At 37.6% G+C, this 23,677-nt stretch overlaps 1 protein-coding gene across 6 annotated transcripts in view; it reads right to left on the bottom strand.

The window, feature by feature from the left end:
- EXOC2 (exocyst complex component 2) overlaps positions 1-23,677 on the bottom strand; it is a 608,573-nt gene that overhangs the window by 578,320 nt on the left and 6,576 nt on the right. The gene's annotated exons all lie outside the window — the stretch shown is intronic.

Raw genomic sequence — 23,677 nt, 5'->3', positions numbered from 1 at the left:
TACTGAGCACTGAGTCTCTCTCAACCGAAATCATGTCCAAGTGATCTTTTATGTTTTCTCTGTAGAAAATCTTATTACCTTAAAATACTCTAATAATTTTGGCTTTTAATCTTCAATATTTATATGTCACTTATTTTAACTGCCTTACTGCATTTGCTATAACTTCCAAAACAATGCTGAATAACTATAGTATTAGCAAGTGTTTTTGTCTTATTTCTAACTATAAAAGGCAAGCTATAATCATAAAGACAGCATGGTACTGGCACAAAAACAGACATATAGATCAATGGCACACAACAGAGAACCCAGAAATGCACCCTCACCTCTATGGTCGACTAATCTTCGACAAAGCAGGAAAGAATGCCCAAGGGAAAAAAGACAGTCTCTTCAACAAATGGTGTTGGGAAAATTGGGACAGCCATAAGCAGAAGGATGAAACTGGACCATTTCCTTACACCATACACAAAAACAGACTTAAAATGGATAAAAGACCTAAATGTGAGATAGGAATCCATCAAAATCCTAGAGGAGAACACAGGTGGCAACCTCTTCAAACTCAGCGGCAGGAACTTCTTATATTAGACACGTCTCCAAAGGCAAGGGAAACAAGGGCAAAAATGAACTACTGGGACTTCAAGATAAAAAGCTTTTGCACAGCAAAGGAAACAGTCAACAAAACCAAAAGATAACTGAAAAAATGGGAGAAGATATTTGCAAATGACATATCAGAAAAAGGGCTGGTATCCAAAATCTATAAAGAACTTATCAAACTCAACACCCAAAGAATAATCCAATCAAGAAATGGGCAGAAGACGTGAACAGACATTTCTCTAAAGAAGACGTAGAAATGACCAACAGACACATGAAAAAAGGCTCTACATCACTCAGCATCAGGGAAACACAAATCAAAACCACAATGAGATACCACCTCACACCAGTCAGAATGGCTAAAATTAACAAGTCAGAAAATGACAGATGTCGGCGAGGATGCAGAAAAAGGGGAACCCTCTTACACTGTTGGTGGGAATGCAAGCTGGTACAGCCACTCTGGAAAACAGTATGGAGGTTCCTCAAAAAGTTGAAAAAAGAACTACCCTATGACCCAGCAGTTGCACTACTGGGTATTTACCCCAAAGATGACAAATGTAGTGATCCGAAGGGGCACCTACACCCCAAAGTTTATAGCAGCAATGTCCACAACAGCCAAACATGGAAAGAGCCCAGATGTCCATCGACAGATGAATGAATAAAGAAGATGTATTGTATGTATGTATGTATGTGTGTGTGTATATATATAAATAAATAAAATGGAATATTATGCAGCCATCAAAAATGAACTCTTGCTATTTGCAAGGATGTGGATGGAACTAGAGAGTACTATGCTAAGCAAAATAAGTCAATCAGAGAAAGACAATTATTGTGATCTCACTGATATGTGAAATTTAAGAAACAAACAGAGGATCACAGGGGAAGAGAGGAAAAATAAAACAGGATGAAACCAGAGAGGGAGACAAACCATAAGTGACTCTTAGACCTAGGAAACAAACTGAGGATTGCTGGAGGAGATGGGGGTGAAGGGATGGGGTAACTGGGTGATGGACATTAAGGGGGGCACGTGATGTAATGAGCACTGGGCATTATATAAGACTGATGAATCACTGACCTGCACCTCTGAAACCAATAATACATTATATATTAATTAACTGAAATAAAATTTAAAAAAAATTTTTTTTAAACTTAAAAAAAGGGCTGGGGTGCCTGGGTGGCACAGCGGTTAAGCGTCTGCCTTCGGCTCAGGGCGTGATCCTGGCGTTACGGGATCGAGCCCCACATCGCTCCTCAGCTATGAGCCTGCTTCTTCCTCTCCCACTCCCCCTGCTTGTGTTCCCTCTCTCGCTGGCTGTCTCTATCTCTGTCAAATNTGTCAAAAAAAAAAAAAAAAAATAAAAAAAAAAAAAAAAAAAAAAAGGGCGATCCTCTAGAACAGTCTCTCAATCTGTTTTTTATTACTGCCTCTGTGAGGAGGCTTTTTAGCCTAACTGCCCCAAAGAAATTTTAATATCATAAATATACTAAACATCTGTATAACATACTGTATGTATATCTGTACTTTATACATAAAAACTAAGATATTTTTTGTCCCCTCAAGGGCTAATTTTCCATTATTGTTCCTGTTAAGAATACATGCTCTAGCACTGTACCATTAAGTAGGATGTTTACAACTGAAATTACGTGGCTAATGATACAGAAAATAGCTTTCTATCCTTAGTTTATTCAAAGTCTATTTTTAAAATTAGAAATGGACAGTGAAATCTACCAAATATTTTCTCAACTTTCCAGATAACTTTTTTAACCTGTTAATACAGTGAATTAAAATAATAAATTTCCTATTAATGAATTAGTTTATATTCTAGGAATAAACATTACTTGGTTCCATTTTTTTAAAGATATTTATTTATTTATTTGAGAAAGAGTGTGTGAGAGAGAGCACAGCAGGGGGAGCTGCAGAGAGAGAGAGAAGCAGGCTCCCCACTGAGCAGGAAGCCCAGTGCGGGGCTTGATCCCAGGACCCTGAGATCATGACCTGAGCTGAAAGGCAGATGCTTAACCAACTGAGCCACCTAGGCACCCCCACTTGATTCCATTTTATTAGTTCTTTAAACATTCCTGGATTTGATTCACTACTACTTAAAGAGTTTTAAATCTTAAATCTTATTTTCAATTAGTCAGAAATTATCTCCTCTTGTACTTTTTTGCTCATTTTCGTAATATCAAGAAGCATTCAGCAGTTCACAAATATTATTGAGCATTTATTATATCCAGAGTGTTGTGTTGGCCTTACAGAAAGAATTTAAAGTTTTCCATACTTGCTATCTTGTAGTTGTTTAAATAGTATAGAAATGTTCTATTCCTTGTATGTTTCTTGTTGCTCGCCTGTAAACCATTTATATCTAGTGCATCATTAGGTATGATTATTTGAGAATTTCCTTCATGGTAATAGGACCATATTTTATAAATCTTCTTTAGATAATTTTAGTATGTGTTTCCAAAAGTCAGATACTTCATTCTGATTTTCAAATTCAACATCATACTACTTTCTTCCATAGCTGTGGTTTTATCACCTTTGTCATTGTCTTGAGTATTTGTAAATATCTCTTTTTTTCATAGTTAGACTTGTGAATGCTTTAATGATCCTTTATAGTAACAGACCTTGATATAAGTTGTAAATCCTACCTTCTTTTTTCAGGAAAGGTGTTCATTACCGACAGCTTCAATATTTGTCAATTCCTCTTGCTTGTGTCTTATTTTGCTTTGTTTTTCCTATCTACCTAGATTGAATATCTAGTTCATTTGTTTCAGTCTTACTTTAATAATAACCTTTAAAGCCACTACTTTTCCTACCTACGGTGCTGGTCATACCATTGATTTTGGCATGCAGTGGTTTCACTGTTCATTTATAAATGATCTGTAGTTGCAGTTTTGATTTCTTCTTTGACCCAAGATTAACTTTAGAAAGCTTTAAAGATTCCACAGTTAACAGTTTCTTGTCGAGCTTTTTTATTATTATTATTAAATTCCAGCATTTACTTGCTTTATTCTTACTCCAGTTTGTTTCCTTGTTTTGGTCACAGAATGTAGTCCATAAATGTCCTAAGTGGGGAATTTACTGAGGTTTCTTTTGTGGAATCCCTTCATTTACTTATTCACTGAGCTTCCCTGGTGACTGTTTTAGGTCAGGAGTCAGCAAACTGTAGCAAACAAGAAATACGCCTGTTTTTGTAAGTAGCTTTATTGGAACATATGAATTCATTTCCATGTTGTCTATGACTGCTTTCTCACTGCAACAGCAGAACTGAGCAGTTGCAACAGAGACTTTAAGGCCAAAAACACCTAAAGTATTTACTATCTCACCCTTTCAGCAAAAGTGTGCCAACCCTTATTAGATGACGGAAGGTCAGCATCCCCCGTCTCCACACCATTCTAATCCGACACATTTGCAGCTGAAACTCTTTGAATTTCCAGATATATGTTAAGGTTCCTTTCCTGTTTCTAGCACTGGTATTTTCATCACAGTGATTAGAACATATAAGAAACTAAGAGACATAATAAAAAATATTGGGGCGCCTGGGTGGCTCAGTCGTTAAGTGTCTGCCCTCGGCTCAGGTCATGATTCCAGCGTTCTGGGATCAAGCCCCGCATCGGGCTCCCTGCTTGTAGTGAAGCCGCTTCTCCCTCTCTCACTCCCCCTGCTTGTGTTCCCTTGCTCGCTGCCTCTCTCTCTGTCAAATAAATAAATAAAAATCTTTTTAAAAAGAAAAAAGAAAAAAAAGAAAAAATATTGGCATATGTGATAACATCTTCATCCTGTAAGTCCTATTGATACAAAACTTAATAAATCCTCCAAATAGTAGTATCTTAGGCTTACAAGAAGAATTTCAAAAACTGTTTCAAATACTGTTAGTATCCCTTTTAGAAATTAAGGTCTATTGAATCAGTTATTGCACAGAACTGAGAAATTTGGTGCTTTGCTTTATTTCTTTAAAGACCTGACAAGTTGGTTTTTTTAATAGACTTTTTTAATAGACTTTTTAAAATTAAGTAGAAAAGTACAGAGAATTCCCATATAGCTGTGAATATTAGTTGAGGGAAACCTCATTTAGGATGGAGTCAGGAAGCCCTGATGGGACTTTCCATCACAGCTTACCTCACATTCCTGAACAGGAAGAAATTCAATTTACCGCCCCCAACAAGGAGGAAGATTTCCTCCTTGCCGAGCAACAGCTCAGCCAATGAGAAACTATCACAATTCAGATGATGAGAAACCATCACTGTTAGGCAGGACGCTAGGCATGAGTGACAAGGAGGATGGACCTTAGACATCCTGATGGAGATTCCCAACAGAGGACCACTTGGGGACAACCCTATGCCACCCATCTAGCAGGTGGTTTGGTTTATGGCTACAAAAGAGGAAGAGTGAAATTTATTGTGCTTGCTGTGCTCCTGCAGAAAGCAGCCCCTTGTCCCTCTTTGACCTATGTCTCTAGAATAGAAATAATGTTGCGGTTTCTTACGCCTAGCAGCATTTTGAAAACATTTTGGGAAACGACATGCAGAGTTGGCTAATTATTGTATAAATCTAGGCCTGCTATTCAAATGTTGCCACCGTAGGGCTCTTGCAAAAGAAAAAATTGATATAAACCCAGAGTTTCCAGGGTCTTTGTCTCTTGTGACTACTCCTCCCTTGGAGCGTACTTTAATAAAACTTTGATCGCTTTATTTTCATTTTGCTATCCTGTAATTCTGTACTATAGCAGTGAAAAGAACTGAGGTTTTCCTTTTCCATGTAACTCTCAGTAACATCACCATTTTGAACTCTTGCTTTCCTTCAATAGACTTTCCTTCAAAGCTGTTTCTCCTCTTCTTTTTCTCTATAAAGTAACATTCCTCTCGTTCTCCAGACTTGCCTATGGTTTTCCATAGCCTGAATGTCCTGAACTGGAATTCCCCTACTATCCCCAAATAAAGTATTTTGCTGGTAAAATAAGTAGCCATTGTATTTTGAAGATTACATACCCCTTCACAAGCCCCACATACAGTTTCATCTACAACTAATATCTTACATAAGTGTGGTATATTTGTTACAATTGATAAGCCAAAATTGATACATTAACTAAATGCCATAGTTTGCTATTAGGGTTCACTTTTTGTGTTGTACATTTGAGTTTTGACAAATGTATAATTACATATATTCACAATTACAGTATCATAGAGAAGAGTTTCAATGCCTTAAAATCCTTTTTTTCTCCACCCTTAGCATATCAATCATACTTCTTCAATGTTTTTCAGTGGTTGCCCTACAGTTTGCATTACACACGTACAACTAAATGAAGCTGACTTTCATATAACACTGTACTTCATGACCAGTGGAAGGACCTTATAATAATGTATTCCCAATTTCTTCTTCCTCTGCTTTACAGCATGTCATTAATTTCTATTCTCTATAAGCTATAATCACCAAATACTTTATTCCTGTTATTAAACACTGTTAGATCAATTACGAATAAGAAATTTTATCTTCATTTATTCTTTTCTAATGCTCCTTTATGTAGATCCTAGAATATGACCTCTATCATCTTTCTTTCAGAGAAACTTCTTTTAATGTTAATAATAAATAAGCCCAGAAAAACCCAGGCTTAAGTACTTCTCATTCACTTTTGAAGGATAATTTGATAATTTTGTTTGTACACAGAATACAATGTCGATTTTTTTCTTTCAGCACTTTAAATATTATGTTCTTTTCTTATTCATTCTTTTCTTACTTATACGATGTCTGAAAAGAAATCCAATATAATTCTTATCCTTGATTTCCCATAAGTAAGGTGTTTTTCCTCTGGCCTACTTCAAGATTGTCTGTTCTTCATTTTCTGCAGTTTGAATATAACTAGATATAGATTTTTTTAGTATAAGTCCTGCTTGAGTATCCTCTGAGCTTCCTGGGTCTGTGGTTTATTTTCTGTTATTAATTTTGGAAAACTCTCAGTCATTGCTCCAAATCATTTCACAGACAGGCCCTCAAGAACAGCGCAAATGGAGACTCACCCACCCTGTCCACCATAGCTTACTACTGTCCCCCACACTGTCTCCCACAGTCCCCCACTGAGCCCCACCAGTTATCCCTCCACCCTATCCCCAAACTGTACAGTGAATAATAAAAAAAGAAAATCACAAAATGTTAAAAAAAGAAAAAAAAAAGGAGGAGGAGGAAGGAAAAAACGAGTAGGGGAGAAAAGAAAAAAATAACAAAGTAAACATTAACTACGGTCAAAGTCCTTCTTCAGATCACCAAACATAAACCAAAAAGGTTAAAAGGGTCCAAACCTAGGCCCAGCCAGGGACTTAAACAGGTGCTCTGAATTCCCTACCAAGGGCTGCTCATGAGATCCTAGCAAGAAATAAGCCAATCACAGCTGGGTATAATCCACAGTGATTTTCTCACATTTTGATCCCAATAAGTCTTTAAAAAAAAAGAGAGAGAGAAAGAGAGAAAAAGAAAGAAACAGAGAAGAAAAGAAAGGTAGGTAGGGGGCAGGGGGACAGATACCAAAAGACTTTTTATGTATGTGGGTCATAGCCATTATTAACATTAGTAATAGGAAAACCTCATTTAGAATAGACTCAGAAGGCTGACGGGGAGCTCTCAAACCCTACCACTTCTGTCAATTGCAGACCCAACAGGAAGAAAAGGGCCTCTTTTACTATCCCAACACAAGGAAGAAAGTTTTCCCTTCTCTCCCAACAACAGCCCAAAGAGAGACAGCCAATGAAAAGCCACTATACTTCCACTCCCAGTTTACACCCAATGGACTTTTACTTTGTAACAGCCTACCAACTCTCCATTTTCCTCTATAAAAGACTGTTCCTTTCCTCGTCCATGTTCTCTGGGCACGGCTATGCTTTTGCAATTCTCCACTATTCCCAAATAGACCTATTTCTGCTGGCAAAATAACTGGTAGGTTAATATCATTAATACTTACTTTATTAGAAATAAAAACGTATGGGATGCTTCAGTGGCTTTTCCATTTCTTGTATGAAAAGCTGTAATAGGGGCACCTGGGTGGCTCAGTCGTTAAGCGTCTGCCCTCGGCTCAGGTCATGATTCCAGCATTCTGGGATCGAGCCCCGCATCAGGCTCCCTGCTCAGCGGGAAGCCTGCTTCTCCCTCTCCCACTCCCCCTGCTTGTGCTCCCTCTCTCACTGCCTCTCTGTCAAATAAATAAAATCTTAAAAAAAAAAAAAAGCTGTAATAATTTTGGCTTTTGGAAAGCTCATTCTGTCTACACTTAATATAATTTCTTCATTAATCTCTGAATGATTGGTCTCAAGAAGCCACAACTTAAGTGGCATTACCATATTGTATTTGTTCTGTTGCATAAGACAATGGTATGTTAACATTTACAAAGCTGAGAGGAAGCCGCTTTTCATTTCTTATTTATAGTTTTGCCTGAAGTCTTTGGAATAGATTCTTCCTTTCCATAAATCAGAGGACCCACTATATCTACTCTGGTATTTTTAAATGTAGAAGCTGCAATTGTGGGACAAGAAAGCAACAATCCACCATGCTCTGTATCTGCATTATTCAGCAAGGACAGGGGTTCTGGGTGTTGGACATGGCACAGTATCTCAGGAGAAGGAAAAGAGAAGCCCGTTCCATTTATTCCTTCTCCGACATTTTTCCTTTATGTAGATCTGAGTTTCTGATAGATATAATTTCTCTTCTCTCTGAAAAACTTCTTTAATATTTTAACTTCAACATCTAACATAATTGGGTGGAAAACTTCCTCAATTTTGTTTGAGAAAGTCTTTACTTCTCCTTCACTTCTGAAGGTTAACTTCACTGCATACAGAATTCTAGGTTGATAGTTTTTCCTTGCTTGCTTGCATAGTTCCTGAAGACAAGCACCATATAATATTTATCTTTGTCCCTTTCTAGGTAGGGTGGGTATTTTCCCCCCTGCTCTGGCTTCTTTCACTATTTTCTCTTTGATTTTTCTGCAGTTTGAATATATATCTAAGTGTAGATTTTTTGTTATTTGTCTGCTTACTATTTTCTGAATTTTCTGATCTGTGGTAGATTTTTTGTTATTTGTCTGCTTACTATTTTCTGAATTTTCTGATCTGTGGTTTGGGATCATTACTAGGAAATTCTCAGCTGTTACTTCAAATATTTTTTCTGTTCCTTTCTCTCCTTCTCCTTCTGATATTTCCATTATGTGCTATACCTTTTGTAACTGTCCCACATTTCCTGGATATTCTATTCAATTTTCTTCAGTTTTTTCTCTTTGTATTTCAGTTATTGACATTTCTTTAAGCTCACTGATTCTTTCCTCAGGTATATTCAGTTTACTGATAATCCCATCAAAGGGATTCTTCATTTCTGTTTCACAGTGTTTTATTTCTACTATTTCCTTTTGATACTTTATTAAAGTTTCTTTCTGCTTACATTTTTCATCTGTTCTTGCATGTTACCCACTTTTCCCACTTATAGCCCTTAACATATTAATGACAGTTGTTTCAAATTCCTGGTTCAATAATTCCAACATCCCTACCATGTCTAAGTTTGGTTCTGATGCTTGCTTTGTTTCTCCAAGCTGCATTTTTTATCTTTAAGTATGTCTTGCAAGTTTTTGTTGAAAGATGGACAGGATGTATTGATTAAAGCAACTGGTACTGGTTCCCACAGGGATGTCTGCTCCTGGACTTCTGCTCTGGTGAAGTTGTGATTCTCTGTATCTGCCTGTCTCTCTCCAATTTGGGGAGCAACAGTTCGCTGTAACCTCAATTCTGTGATGGAAATATATATATAACTTGTAACTATTTTGGCAGGAATCTTTCTAAATTTGTCTAAATTTGTCTTATAATAGCATATGGAACATAATTTAACTTAATCATTCGCAGCCATTATCATGATCATTAAAGACTGTTTTGTACATGTTCCTGGGTTACTGTTTTTAAGCTGCAGTGTTTTATGAACCTGCTTTTTATAGTCATCTCAATTGATGTCAGACTCCTACTGATTACTAAATTCAGGGTGCCAGTCTCTCTCTTTTTTTTTTTTTTCAGTCTCTTGACAAATCTATTTCCTCTCCTTTGTTGCTTCTAATCTGCTGCACTGCTCCTGGATGACCATCGCTCTCTCCAATTCTACTCCTGTCCTAGTTTTTGTTCACTTCAGATCTTGTGCATTCCTCCATAACAGAAGTCAGATGGTGTCCAGGAGCTCCATGTGTCCTAGCTGCCCTCCACATCTCCATTAGGTCAGGAAAAACCCAGAGTTTCTTGTGATCCTCCAGGCAGGATTTCTTAACTGCGGCACTAGTCTTGGTTTGGACAGGGTCATTCTTTGTAATGAGGGATGTCCTGTACATAGCAGGATGCTGAATAGCGTATCTGGCCTCTTTGCACTACGTAACAGCAGCAGACCCCCAACTGCTATGATTAAAATGTATCTCCAGACAATGCCAACTGTCCCCAGGGAAGGGGAGAGGGTCACCCCCAGTTGAGGACCACTGCTCCAGGGATTAGAATGGAGGCCGGAGATCTGGGTGCTCAGGGATAAGACCCCTCTTTCAGAGCCTCTGCATCACCTTGGAAGAGCAAAAGTGAGGCCTGGATCTCAGCATATCCCCGACAAGATTCCTACTCCTCCCGCCCCTCAAACTTCCAGGCTCACCACCATCATCTTCCTTAACATTATGTCTTATTTACACTTACCTGGGCCACAGAAAGAAACCCTGACTACTGATCAACCCACATCCCCAGGCTCTAATCTCTATTTATTCTGACTCTCCCTTTCTGGATCCCTATCTACTAAAATACTAACAAACCAACTCAGAAGGAAGATTTAATTGTGACAGGTTTTCACTTTGATATCTGTGGTAGTCCTCTAGGTTCCAGACAAGTGTTGATGTCAAATAATGACCAAAAAATACATATACAAAAGCTCATGAGTGGTTACTTGCTACCTCCTTGATCCAAAAATAGGAAATAGAACTATTGTTTTTTGTTTTTGTTTTTTTTAGTAATCTCTGTACCCAATGTGGGGCTCCAACTCACGACCCCAAGATCAAGAGTCATATGCTCTTTCAAATGAGCCACACACACCCCCCAAACTGTCACTGTTTCTCATCAAATTTTATATTGCTATGCTAGGTTCAAAGACTAACAGAACTATCAAACTCCAAACTAGAAATTATGCAAAAATGCCAAATTGGTCATAATTCACATACAATTAGTCAAATTTGAGTCATTACACCTAAATCAATAACTCTAAGATCAAAATGAGTCTTTTATTGCCACAATAATTACAGAACAGGTGATCCTAACTGAACAACAGACTGCTAACATGATTACTTCCTTTCTTCCTATAATTTGGTAAAAAAATATATATATATATATATATTTATACATATATATATATATATATATAAATATAGAGAGAGATAAAATTTGTTTAGCCTTAAAAGTGATGTATTTATTTATTCTTTCAGTTAACTAGCCTATGGGCCATTTTCCTTTTAAGAGTTCACACACCCGGTAAAAAAAAATTATCTTGTACAGAATGTGGACTGTGAACACTTCTCGAAGCCTAACAGTGAAAATGAGTTTGGACTGTGGTAAACAGAAGAAAGAATATCTCCAACATATAGTAGTAACTTCAAAAATAACTGGGAAGAGAAGGGGTTAGATATTAAATGCTTTCTCTCATACTCTTTTCTAGGTCAAATTTATGCCTCTTCTCAATGGATATAAGAATTACTGCTCTACTGATCTTTGCTCTCCACCACAACTAAATCCTGAAGCTGTGATACAAAGTCCTGGTCCACGTATTAATCATGCTTTTTTTAAATTTTCTGTATAATGCTTTAGCATCTTGAGGCCTTGCACACCACAAAAGGAACTGCCCCTCTAAGGGTTAACTAATTCCTAGAGATAGCCAACAACTTACCAGGAGCATGCCTTTGATACACAAACCAACCAATCCAGAGTCCATACCCATCCTTCATCCCACTCCTGCCATCCAGGACAACACCCACTCTGTCCTAAACGCCCCAAGGCAAGATCCAGACAACTAAGGACCACTGCATAGAGCAAGCAGAGCCTGCCAAAATCAATCCAATCCTAAACTTGCTCAGCTTGCCTACCGTGGCTTGCCTACTCCTTCCAGAAAAAAACCATAAATGCTCTGGCCCATTCTTAAACCTTCTGCCTCCTGACCAACCCTAGTACTTTCCCCACCCCTGGCTTCCCCCACCCTGCCCAGCACGTGTCCTCTTAGAGGGATTGTGAATAACAAACTCTTTTTCTCCTTTCTTTTAATGTAGGCTCCATGCCCAGTGTGGAGCCCAATGTGGGGCTCAAACTCGCGACCCCCAAAGATCAAGACCTGAGCTAAGTCAAGAGTAGGATGCTTAACCAACTGAGCTACCCAGGCATCCCTGTCTTTTCAAGAGCTACCTTTTCTCCTCTGTTGGCCTCACCATACCTGAATAACAATAAAATCTACATTCAAAACAGTTTTCCCTTTTCAGTATTTTCTGGGCCACTATGAGTAAATGCCAATCCTTCCTTTTTACCCAAGAGTCTTCGGCTAGCAGGAGGGAGGAAAGGAAGAAAAGAATATTGAGAAATTCCTTAACTCTAAGTGCTAAAGGGAATCTGACCCTAATAATGCTTTTATGCCATTTATCCAAGACAGATTAGTGACAGGAGAATCCAACATTACTGACCTCTGACTCTTGTGGAGTAAATGAAGAGATGTTTTATTCATTCTAACAGAGATGGGTGCCATTGTCACCCACTACTTCCAAACTGACTCTCTGGAAAGGACAGGTTCTCCTGGTGACCCTGAGGATGAAAGGTTCTGCAATTTCCCATATTACACTTTATAGGGATCTTGACTATTTAATTAGTGGGCTGCAGTTTTCACATGCAACGGACAGTTATCATTTAAGATGTATATTTAGGAACAAATATGGCTCTTGCCTTTATTTAAGGTATTTTACAACATAAGAAACAACACAAATAACATCAGTAAAGGATGTAGCTAGCCATTAATTAGCAGATAACACAACATGTCTTAGATAATAAGCAAACATCAATTAATAATAGTAACAACAGTTGTTGCTAATTATGTTCTTTCCATGTAATAGCTTTTAATCCTCATAACTCACCTGTGAGGATACCCCATTAATACTTTGTCCAACACCCCGCAACTAATAACTGAAAGAACAGGATTCACACCTAGGCAATTGGCTCTAGTGACTGTGTCTGCAATCACACACACACACACTCTGATATCTTTCATTTATGAAAATGGCATCTGGGTGCCTGGGTGGCACAGTCATTAAGCGGCTGACTCTTGCTATCAGCTCAGGTCTTAATCTCAGGGTCAGGAGTGCAAGCTCCCAGCATGGAGCCTACTTAAAAAAGGGGGGGGGAAAAGGCACCAAAAAGAATAGTTTTCACAAGTGCTGACAAGCTGACCTCTCAGCCCAGCTCTGCAATGTGAATATGCACTAAGAGATGCTGACTGGCATTAAGGACACCAACAGTTTTCATCAATACAAAGCAAACTGACTTATAAGGGGTAAAGAACACTGGTGCCATTAGACCACACTTTATTTTTTTTTTTAAAGATTTTATTTATTTATTCGACAGAGATAGAGACAGCCAGTGAGAGAGGGAACACAAGCAGGGGGAGTGGGAGAGGAAGAAGCAGGCTCATAGCAGAGCAGCCTGATGTAGGGCTCGATCCCGCGAATCCAGGATCACGCGCTGAGCCGAAGGCAGATGCTTAACCGCTGTGCCACCCAGGCACCCCCAGACCACACTTTAACCAGACAAACCAATTTGTTCAGTTGGGAAAGAGACAAAATCAGTAAAAAAGCCACCTAACTAAGAGTCAAAAGACATATATTCAAATCCTAAACTTATGATTTATTCAGGTCCCTTTAAACTCTTAGTTTTCTCATCTATAAAATGGGAATAATAGCTAACTTCACAGGTACACCGAGAGGATTAAATGAGACCAAGTATGTCAAAAATCTCTGCAAACATTAAGGCCCAATATAAAAGTAACGAAGTACTGCTCCTCAGCGGAGGTAAAAAACCAACTTCACGTGAGTTTGGTGGCTGGGTCAGTCATTTTTTTTTTTTTTAAAGATTTTTTTATTTATTTATTCGACAGAGAGAGAGACAGCCAGCGAGAGAGGGAACACAAGCAGGGGGAGTGGGAGAGGAAGAAGCAGGCTCATAGCAGAAGAGCCTGATGTGGGGCTCGATCCCAGATCGCTGGGATCACGCCCTGAGCTGAAGGCAGACGCTTAACCGCTGTGCCACCCAGGCGCCCCTGGGTCAGTCATTAAATGTGTTGCCACGTTGCAGACTGGATGTGAAACTTTACAGGAGGATGACCTTAATCTATTTCAAGACTGAAGATGTTATTAACAGAAAAAAGAGAAAATTATAGAGTCGTGTCACATAATTTGGGTAAGAAAGACCCAAGAAGCAGGAGGGGGAGGGCTGAATACAATCCTGCAATTGTAAACTAAGATTAAGTCTCAAGAACCAGGGTGTATCAACTCCACAGCAAATGGGTAAACTACTTTAAAGTCACAGCACTATACCTCACAATCTGATGAAAAAAATTCCAAATACTGTTTATGATATATATTCAGGATAGCCGAATACCAAGCTTAATATTCTAAAGAATTACTTTATTTTCTTGCCTCTTTAATATATTAATTCCAATCTCCCAAAATAGTTACAGTCCAAAGCATAATTTTCTTGCTTACATTACTTCAAACATCTCTAGAGTTAAAGAATTTCTGGTTATTTAGAAAGTTGAATATAATTTTGATTAAGCCAATAAAACTAGAATAATATGAAAGTAAATGTATATTACAGCTTTGGGCATAATAAGTTTGGAGCTGATGGAAGAATCCCAACAGTGAACGCACCACATAGAAATGTACACCTTCTATAGGTTAATAAATGAGACAACCAAATTTAAAAGCCAAACAGTAAATGAGAGAAAATATTCAAAATAAAACATGAATAGCTTTATTATAAACACATCTGACAAAACCAATAAGAAAACATTAAGACTCAAAAAAAAAAAATACAGAAAGGCATAAGCAGAGAATTCACAATGAAGGAAATGCAACCAATAAACAAATATATAGAAAAAAATTCAACCTCAAAGAAATGCAAATTACAAGAGATTCCACTGTTGGACTATTAATGAAAAATATTAAGACAGTCATGCTAGTCCACTGAATCTGTGTAGTGCTCCTATGCACTGCTGGCAGCAATATAAACCATTCCAACATATATATAAACATTCCAGTATAAACCACTGGAAAACAATTTGGCAAAATGTGTCAAAGTCTTACAAATGCTTCTTTTGACTTGGAACATATTCTCTTTTTTCCCCAACATATTAATTCAACAACTCTACACTTTATGCCATGATCACCACAGGTGTAGCGATCATCTTTTGCCATACAACACTATTCCAACACCATTCACTGTTTCCTATACTGTACCATTCATGCTGTGACTTCTTCATTCTACAACTAGAATTTGGTACTTCTCACTCCCCTTCACCTGGTTTACCCATCCCTCCCTTCCCCCTCTCCTCTGGCACCCATCAGTTTGTTCTCTATATTTATGGGTCTGTTTCTGCTTTTTGTTTGTTCATTTGTTTCGTTTTTTTAGATTCCATACGTAAGTGAAATCATATTGTATTTGTCTTTCTCTGACTTATTTCACTTAGCATAATACCTCTAGGCCCATCCATGTTGTCACAAATGGCAAGATCCCATCCTTTATATGGCTGAATAATATTCCATTGCACATATACACTACTTCTTTATGCATTCATCCAATGGTGAACATTTAGGTTGCTCGCATATCTTGGCTATTGTAAATAATCGTGCAATAAACATAGCAGTGCAAATATCTTCTCAAATTAGTGTTTTCATTTTCTTTGGGTAAATAGCCAGCAGTGGAATTCCTGGATCATATGATATTTCTACTTTCTTCTTTTTGTATTTCTATTTTTTTTTATTTTTTGAAGAACCTCCATACTGTTTTCCACAATTGCTGTAACAACTTACATTCCTACAAACAGTGCACTAGAGTTTCATTTTCTCCACATCCGCACCAACACTTATCTCAGAGGTGCTATCTCTGTGGTTTTGATTTGCATTTACCTGACAATTAGTGATGTTGAACATCTCTTCATGAGGCTGTTGGCCCTATGTAGGTAGGTCTTCTTTGGAAAAACGTCTGTTCAGGTCCTCTGCCCATTTTTAAATTACATTAATTGGGTTTTTGGTGTTGAGTTATAGAAGTTTTAATATATTTAGGATATTAACCCCTTATTATGTGAAAATATCTTCTCCCACAAAGTTGATGTTCCATTTTAAGGTTTCCTTTACTGTGCACAAGCTCTATATTTGACGTAGTCCCAGTAGTTTATTTTTGCCTTTGTTTCCCTTGCCTGAAGAGACACATCTAGAAAAATGTTCCTATGGCCAATGTCAAAGAGATTTTTGCCTGTTTTCTTCCAGGAGTTTTATGGCTTTAGGTCTCACATTTAATCCATTGGTCTTTAATCCAAATGGTCTTTAATCCATTTTAAGTTTATCCGTGTATATGGTATAAGAAAGCATTCTTTCTTTTGCATGTAGCGGTCCAGTTTTCCCAGCACCATTTATCTAAGAGACTCTTTTCCCCACTGTATATTCTTGCCTCCTTGGTCACAGTTTAATTGACCATATAAATGTGGGTTTATTTCTGGGCTCTCCATTCTGTTTCATTGATTTATGTGTTTACTTTTGTGCCAATACCATACTGTTTTGATTATTATAGTTTCATAGTATGTCTTGAAATCTGGGGTTATGGTACCTCCAGCTTTCTTCTTCTTTCTCAAGATTGCTTTGGTTATTTGGGGTCTTTTGTAGTTCCATAAAAATTTTATTATTACTTGTTCCAATTCCGTGAAAAAACATTGCTGGTCTTTTGATAGGATTGCATTGAATCTGTAGGTTGCTTTGGGTAGTATGGACATTTTTACAATATTAATTCTTCCAATCTGTGAGCATGGTATGTCTTTCCATATGTCTGTACAGTCTTCAATTTCTTTCATCAATGTTTTCTAGTGTTGAGAGTACAGTTTCTCACTTTCTTTGATAAATTTATTCCTAGGTATTTTATTCTTTTTGGTACAATTGTAATTGGAATTGCTCTCTTAATTTTTCTTTCTGTTTCTTTCTTATTAGTGTATAGAAACACAAAAGGTTTCTGTAAATTAATTTTGTATCCTATAACTTTACTGAACTCATTTATTAATTCTAATTGTTTTTTGGTGGAGTCTTAAGGGATTTTTTTAATAGTTATTATGTCATCTGCGAATACTGATGGATTAACTTCTTCCTTACCAATCTGAATGTCTTTTATTTCTTTTTCTTGTCTGACTGCCGTAGCTAAGACTTCCAGTACTATGTTGAATAAAAGTGGTGAGGTGGACACCCTTGTCTCATTCCTGATCTTAGGAGAAAAGGTCTCAATTTTTCACCATTGAGTATAATGTGAGCTATGGGACTGTCATATAAGGGTATTATTATATTGAAGTATATTCCCTCTAATCCCACTTTGTTGAGAGTTTTTATCATGAACACATGTTGAATTTTGTCAAATGCTTTTTCTGCATCTATTTAGATAAATATATGTTTTTTTTATCCTTCATTTTGTTAATGTGGGGTAACACTGATTGATTTGGGAATACTGAGCTAGCCTTACATCCGGGAATAAATCCCACTTGATCATGGTTAATGATCCTTCTAATGTATTATTGAATGTGGTTTGCTAGTATATGGTTGAAACTTAAAACATATTCTTGAAATGTGACCAATGAATAAAATAATCCAAACCATGGGGATTATTAGGCATGAAGATTTCCATAACTGCAATGATTTATTACCACAAAGGGAAAAAATACAGAAACACCCCAAACAACTAGAAAATGATGTAACTAAAATGTGAAGGTCCATCCAAGGAAATATTATGCAGCAAGTGAAATACGAAAAGTATGCCAGAGCAAGAGAATACTTATAACAAATTAGTTTTTAAAAAGGGACATATACACATATATATGTAAATATATAAATCTGTATATATTTAGGGAACCATTTAGCATTTTAGAATACTTACTTCTGGAACTTCTTCTGTACATTTTAAAATCATTTCGTGTACCTATGTGTATGTAATATATTATGAACGTTCCTTGGGATGGTCTCCTGACCAGATGTCTGGAAAAATTTCAACCTGTTTATCAAGTGACCTTTCCTGGACAAGAGCCTATCCTGAGGAAAAGCAATTGACCCAAGGTATATCACTCTAGCACAGAGAGCTTCTATTAAAAAGGCAACTGTGATCCAAAACCTGGAGGTCTATGGTCTGAACCCATATTTGGTGGCTGCCATACTCCAGCACAATTCCAGACTAACACTACCATCACTCCTTCCCCCAAGGCCAAGAACAACCTATAGGTCAAGATTTAGGGAAACTAGTTCGGCTACCTCAGTTGGCTGTTGCTCAAAAAGTATCAGCCTCATTGAAAATACATCCAAGGCTGACAAAAGACCCCCAAATCTTGCAAGAAATGACAGGCTCTTGATTCATGTAATGTATTTAGTGGAAATCCACACTCTTGGCCGGATATTCATATGAACGTTTTCAGCTTTTGCAAATAAAAATATATAATTCTTTTTAAAATATATGTTACACATTTATAAATATGTATTACTATATAATTTTTATATATATTATGATTTTAAAATATGCAGAAAAAGTTTCTGGAAGTATTCTAAAATGCTAAATGGTTTTATTAATAGTGGTAATATCATCAGAGATTAAACAGTTTGTCCAAAGTCACAGCTGGTAAGTGGTAGAGTTGAGATTCAAAATCAGGCCTTAGCTCTATGCTAATCTAATTCTCCATTGATTTTTTTTACCTATTATGAAAATTTTAAACATACATTAAAAAAGAGATCAGCATAATGAACCTCCATATTCCCAACACACTTTTATGTTGTTTTTCAGCCAGTATTTTAAAGCAAATCCCAAACATATCATCCATAAATATTTTAGTTTGTATCTCTACAATGGACTTTCTACCCCACCCAAATTCATTTTTTCTATGTTGCCTCAAAAATTGCTACAGTTGAGGGGCGCCTGGGTGGCTCAAACAATTAGGCTTCTGACTCTTAATTTCAGCTCAGGCCTGATCTCAGGGTCATGGGATCAAGCCCCGTGTCCACCCATAATGTGGAGCCTGCTTAAGATTCTCTCCCCCCCAAAAAAAATTGTTAGTTGATGTTTTAGAATCTTGATCTAACCAATGCTATTAGGAAATAAAAGACAAAGCCTACCTTTGTACAAGTATATATGCTTGTATGAATATGGAGAAAGTCTGAGATGAATAGACACGAGGGGTTAGCATTATTGGGAGAATGAGACTGGAGAGGGTAGAAGGGTCAGGGAAATCACATGTTTTCTACATTTTTATATTGCTTTCCTTGTGGCAGTGAGCATATATACAAGTTTTTTAGAAATGCAATAAGCCTTAGACACAGAAAGGCCAACTCCAGAGCATGGTATGGAGTAGCCCTTATGGACGGGGATACAAGGCAGTATACCGCTTCCTTAGGAATACTGACCACACAATGTTTCTCCTTGGCAATTCTGGACCTGCTCATTTCTCTTATATACTGATTTTCTTAGGAAAGGAATAACAAATAATATTCCCTACATTAAAAAAGAAAGGAAAAAAGAATTACTGTACCAAGGTCCCTGATAAAGAACTGTCCTCAATGGGCTTGGGTAGGACTGCACCATGTTCTTTTCTTTACTCCTAGGACCTAGCCTAGTACCAGAACAAAGCAGACACTCAGTAAAACAGTGGCTGAGCTGAACAGGCCTGCGAACACATGGGCTCACTGGCAACTCTCTTTTTTTGGCTCTTCCGATGTCAGCTTGATCTATCCCAATGCAAGATAAACACCATTCCTACATTCTGTACCATGTCCCATATACTATTTTTTAAATCAGTAAATCTATTTTTTGTTACCCTTTAGGCTAAGATCAAGTATAAACCAATAAATCTGTGCCAAAGTAAGTAATCACCAAAAACTGCTATAGAAATTGAGTCTTCTGGGGCACCTGGGTGGCACAGCGGTTAAGCCTCTGCCTTCGGCTCAGGGCATGATCCTGGCGTTCTGGGATCGAGCCCCACATCAGGCTCCTCCGCTATGAGCCTGCTTCTTCCTCTCCCACTCCCCCTGCTTGTGTTCCCTCTCTCGCTGGCTGTCTCTATCTCTGTCGAATAAATAAATAAAATCTTAAAAAAAAAAAATTGAGTCTTCTAACATCTTAAAAGTTTACTCAATAAACCTGTGACAACTCCTCTTAATACTCTATACGAAAGTGCTAACTATAAAGACAAGTAATTTGTTCGTGCCACAAGCAGAGGAATCCAAATTAACCACAAAGATCTGAGCAGAACAACTCGTCTTCTCTGGGTCCCCTCTGGATGACACTAAGTCAAGTTCAAACATGGCCCCTATAAGGCCCAAGACGTGAAAAGCTTGATATTCTATTACCTCTTCCATAAAGAATTACCTGAAAATCAGAAATTCTAATATGTAGGGTGAAATCTTTAATATGTGTCCTTTACCGAAAAATATTTTAAATGTCTAAATCAAAATTAATTGGACCTCTCATAATTCTTTGCATTAGAAAAAAATGCTTATTTTTCATATATCTTCTATTTCTATAAAAACCAGGCCAAAACTGACTTAAGTTTGATTTTTCAATTGTCAAAATCCACACATAAGAAAGAAGGGCAGAACCGAAAATATATAAAAAGATTCCACTTTTCGGTTCTAAATACTGAAAAATCAGGGGCACCTGGGTGGCTCAGTCGTTAAGGGTCTGCCTTCGGCTCAGGGCATGATCCCGGTGTTGTGGGATCGAGCCCCACATCAGGCTCCTCTGCTGGGAGCCTGCTTCTTCCTCTCCCACTACCCCTGCTTGTGTTCCCTCTCTCACTGGCTGTCTGTCAAATAAATAAATAAAATCTTAAAAAATAAATAAATAAATACTGAAAAATCAAAACGAGGAGTATTTTTTGTCTTAGATTTAAAGATGAACTTGGGGGTGCCTGGGTGGCTCAGTCAGTTAAGCATCTGCCTTCGGCTCAGGTCATGATCCCAGGGTGATGGGATCAAGCCCCACATTGAGCTCCTTGATCACAGGGAGCCTACTTCTCCCTCTCCCTCTGCCTGCTGCTCCCTCTGCTTGTGCTCTCTGTCAAATAAATAAATAAAATCTTAAAAAAAAAAAAGGATGAACTTGTATTCCACAAAGATGCATTTAAAAATGTTATTTTAAAAATGCTGCCAAAGCATTGTAGCTCAACAGACACCGTTTCTCTGTCCTTGAAAGAGAATCAACTGCTATGGAGGCCAATTGCCACTTCAGTTACATAGAGCAAAACCCTACTCCTTTTCCTGTTCAGCGTTCATTCCTGGAGGATTTAGCCCGATAAAAGCAAAGACAGGAATGCAGGGATTTGGTTCAATCAGGATTTACCCTTTTAGAGTTCTAGATCAAATTTCAAAAGCCAGTTAGCAATGACATTGGTCAATTCAAGACAGGTTGGGAATAGGTCCCGCATGAATGACTGCTGCAAAGAAGGGCTGGGTGACTGACAGACAATACATACACATGGCATTTCTATCAAATATAAGCCTAAAGCACTTCACAGCTCCTCTTAAATACTTCCGAGTTTCTAAAACATAAGTTCAATTCTATTTATAATGTTTACTTGACTATACCCATCACTTAATGTTTTCTCTGTATACACAGAACATTCTCTTGTTAGGTAACAGACATAGGGTAATGACTGACACTATGTACCTATTTTGCCATAATCAACATAAAAAGTTACATAATATGACTGTATTTATATAAAAATTCAGAATAAGCAAACCCATAAAGACAAAGTAGATTAGTGGTAGCTAGAGGAGGGGTAATGGAAAAGGACTGATAGTGGGCTCAAGGTTTCCCTTTGGAGGAAAATGTTCCAGGATTAGATAGTAGTGATGGTTGCACAACTGTGTAAATACAGTAATTTTGCTTCAGAATTCTTGAGAGCGTTAGATTATCATTTTCACCGCAAACATAGAATAGAACCCCCAAAAATGGACACAAGAGGAAATACAGGATGATAGCATTAAAACAAACAAACAAAAAAAGCATTTGACACTACCTAATTTCCTAAAGTCTTCTGATTTAAGATCAAAGGAGACTAAAGAAGACCTTGGCCTTGGCCAGGACTGAAAGGGTGTCAGGGAGTAGGGAAGACTTTACCCTCCCAGTGATGGAAACTGAGTTCACTTACTGAAACTCAGAGGTAAAAATAACAAGGAAAGTAGTCGAACAACAATAAGCTACATACGTTAACCCCTCTGGAAAACATCAGTGGCCTAGACTTTCCAGTCCTGGACAACACAACAATACACCACCTCCATTCCAGCAGGACTGTGGGGAAGATGGGGAAATAAAGAAGCTTAACAATGCAAAATCCCAAGTGATATTAACAGTCTAGTGTTTACTTAAATGACAAAATACTTGACCATCTCAACAATAACATTCAGAAGAAAGAGAGGAATAAAATCAAGACACTACTGCTAATTTATTTATAATGAAAGAATTAGAAAAAAATAGTCCTAAATTTATACTATTGCATAAAAAGTTTCACTTGTCTCAACCTGTCAAATCTTTACTATGAAATAAACCAATATCACTGCTGACAAATATAGTAACTACAGTAAACAGGCATGCCAAAATCAATGTAGATTTTCAAAAAGGGTCAAGGAATCAACCGTCAGCTTAAGTTGGTTAATTTTATTAACATGGTTAAATATGACAGGCTGTCACAAAACTCCCAGATTCTTTTACATGAGCAAAGTTAGATGAATTAGATCCAAATTTTATATAATAGCTTTCCCAATTTCTAAAAATACATCAACTTTGTCACTTATCTTAAAATTTCTGCTTTACTTCTCTAGCTCCACCTCAAAAGAAACTTCTACAAGGCCATATATCTTGACATAGTGAAAGCAAAATAATCACAGCACTCAGCAGTGCTATTAACATTTCTGAGCCACAAGGGATTAAATAGGCAGATGCTATGGAAAGTGCCTGGTGGGAGTGGACAGGCGCAGAGTTGAGACTGCACCACAGCTGTGAGGGATTGAAGCTGCTAGCTACGGAATCAAGCTTAGGAGAAACTCTGGGCACAATTCCGGCATCCGAAATAAATTAAAGTAAACAGTCTTGCTCTCTCTCATCCACCCTGTTAGCAGCCTCTCGACTGAGTGGAGACCACACACTCAGACCACACAGCGCCAGCTGAACTCCTCGCACGCAACATCTACAAGCTGTCACTCTGCAGCGCAGAGGGGGGAAAAGGAGGGGGGAAGATTGAGGGGGGTGAGAAAGGAGAGAAGGAAAGAGGGGGAGGGGAGAGTGGAGAATCTCCTCTACATACAGCTGGACTGCGTGATATGTGGTTTGAAGAAAGGGAAAAACCTCCCTGAGAAAACAAGCTGGCCATGGCCCTGTGTATCCCTGATCTGTACTCCCCCGTATCAATTTAGTAGCTGATGAAGGATTAACAAAGCACGCATTTAACATCAATTAACCTCCTATCCATCACAGGTCAAAAGAGAAAATTACCATTATAAAAGCATTTCACTAAAATAAAGAGGAAAGGCCACATTTTCTTATAATTTATAATATATACTTAAATAAATGCATTTTCTTTTAGATTTATATTATATTAGTTTTAACCCATCTGCCTCTTTTCCTTTAATGAAGCGCACAAAATGAATTTAAAGTATTTCTGCAACAGACGTCAGAAAATTTTAATTTTATAATTTTCCCATATTTCATTGTGATGTAACCTTTAATTTTCCAAAATATTTATTGGTAGAATAAAAGATGGAAAATTATTTTTTTACATAACTTCAGACTAAAAATACAT

This window comes from Ailuropoda melanoleuca, chromosome 5 (assembly GCF_002007445.2).
Source record: "Ailuropoda melanoleuca isolate Jingjing chromosome 5, ASM200744v2, whole genome shotgun sequence".
Classification (NCBI taxonomy): Eukaryota; Metazoa; Chordata; class Mammalia; order Carnivora; family Ursidae; genus Ailuropoda; species Ailuropoda melanoleuca.
The sequence above is the reverse complement of the archived record's forward strand: the minus strand, read 5'-3'. Positions and strand labels throughout refer to the sequence as shown.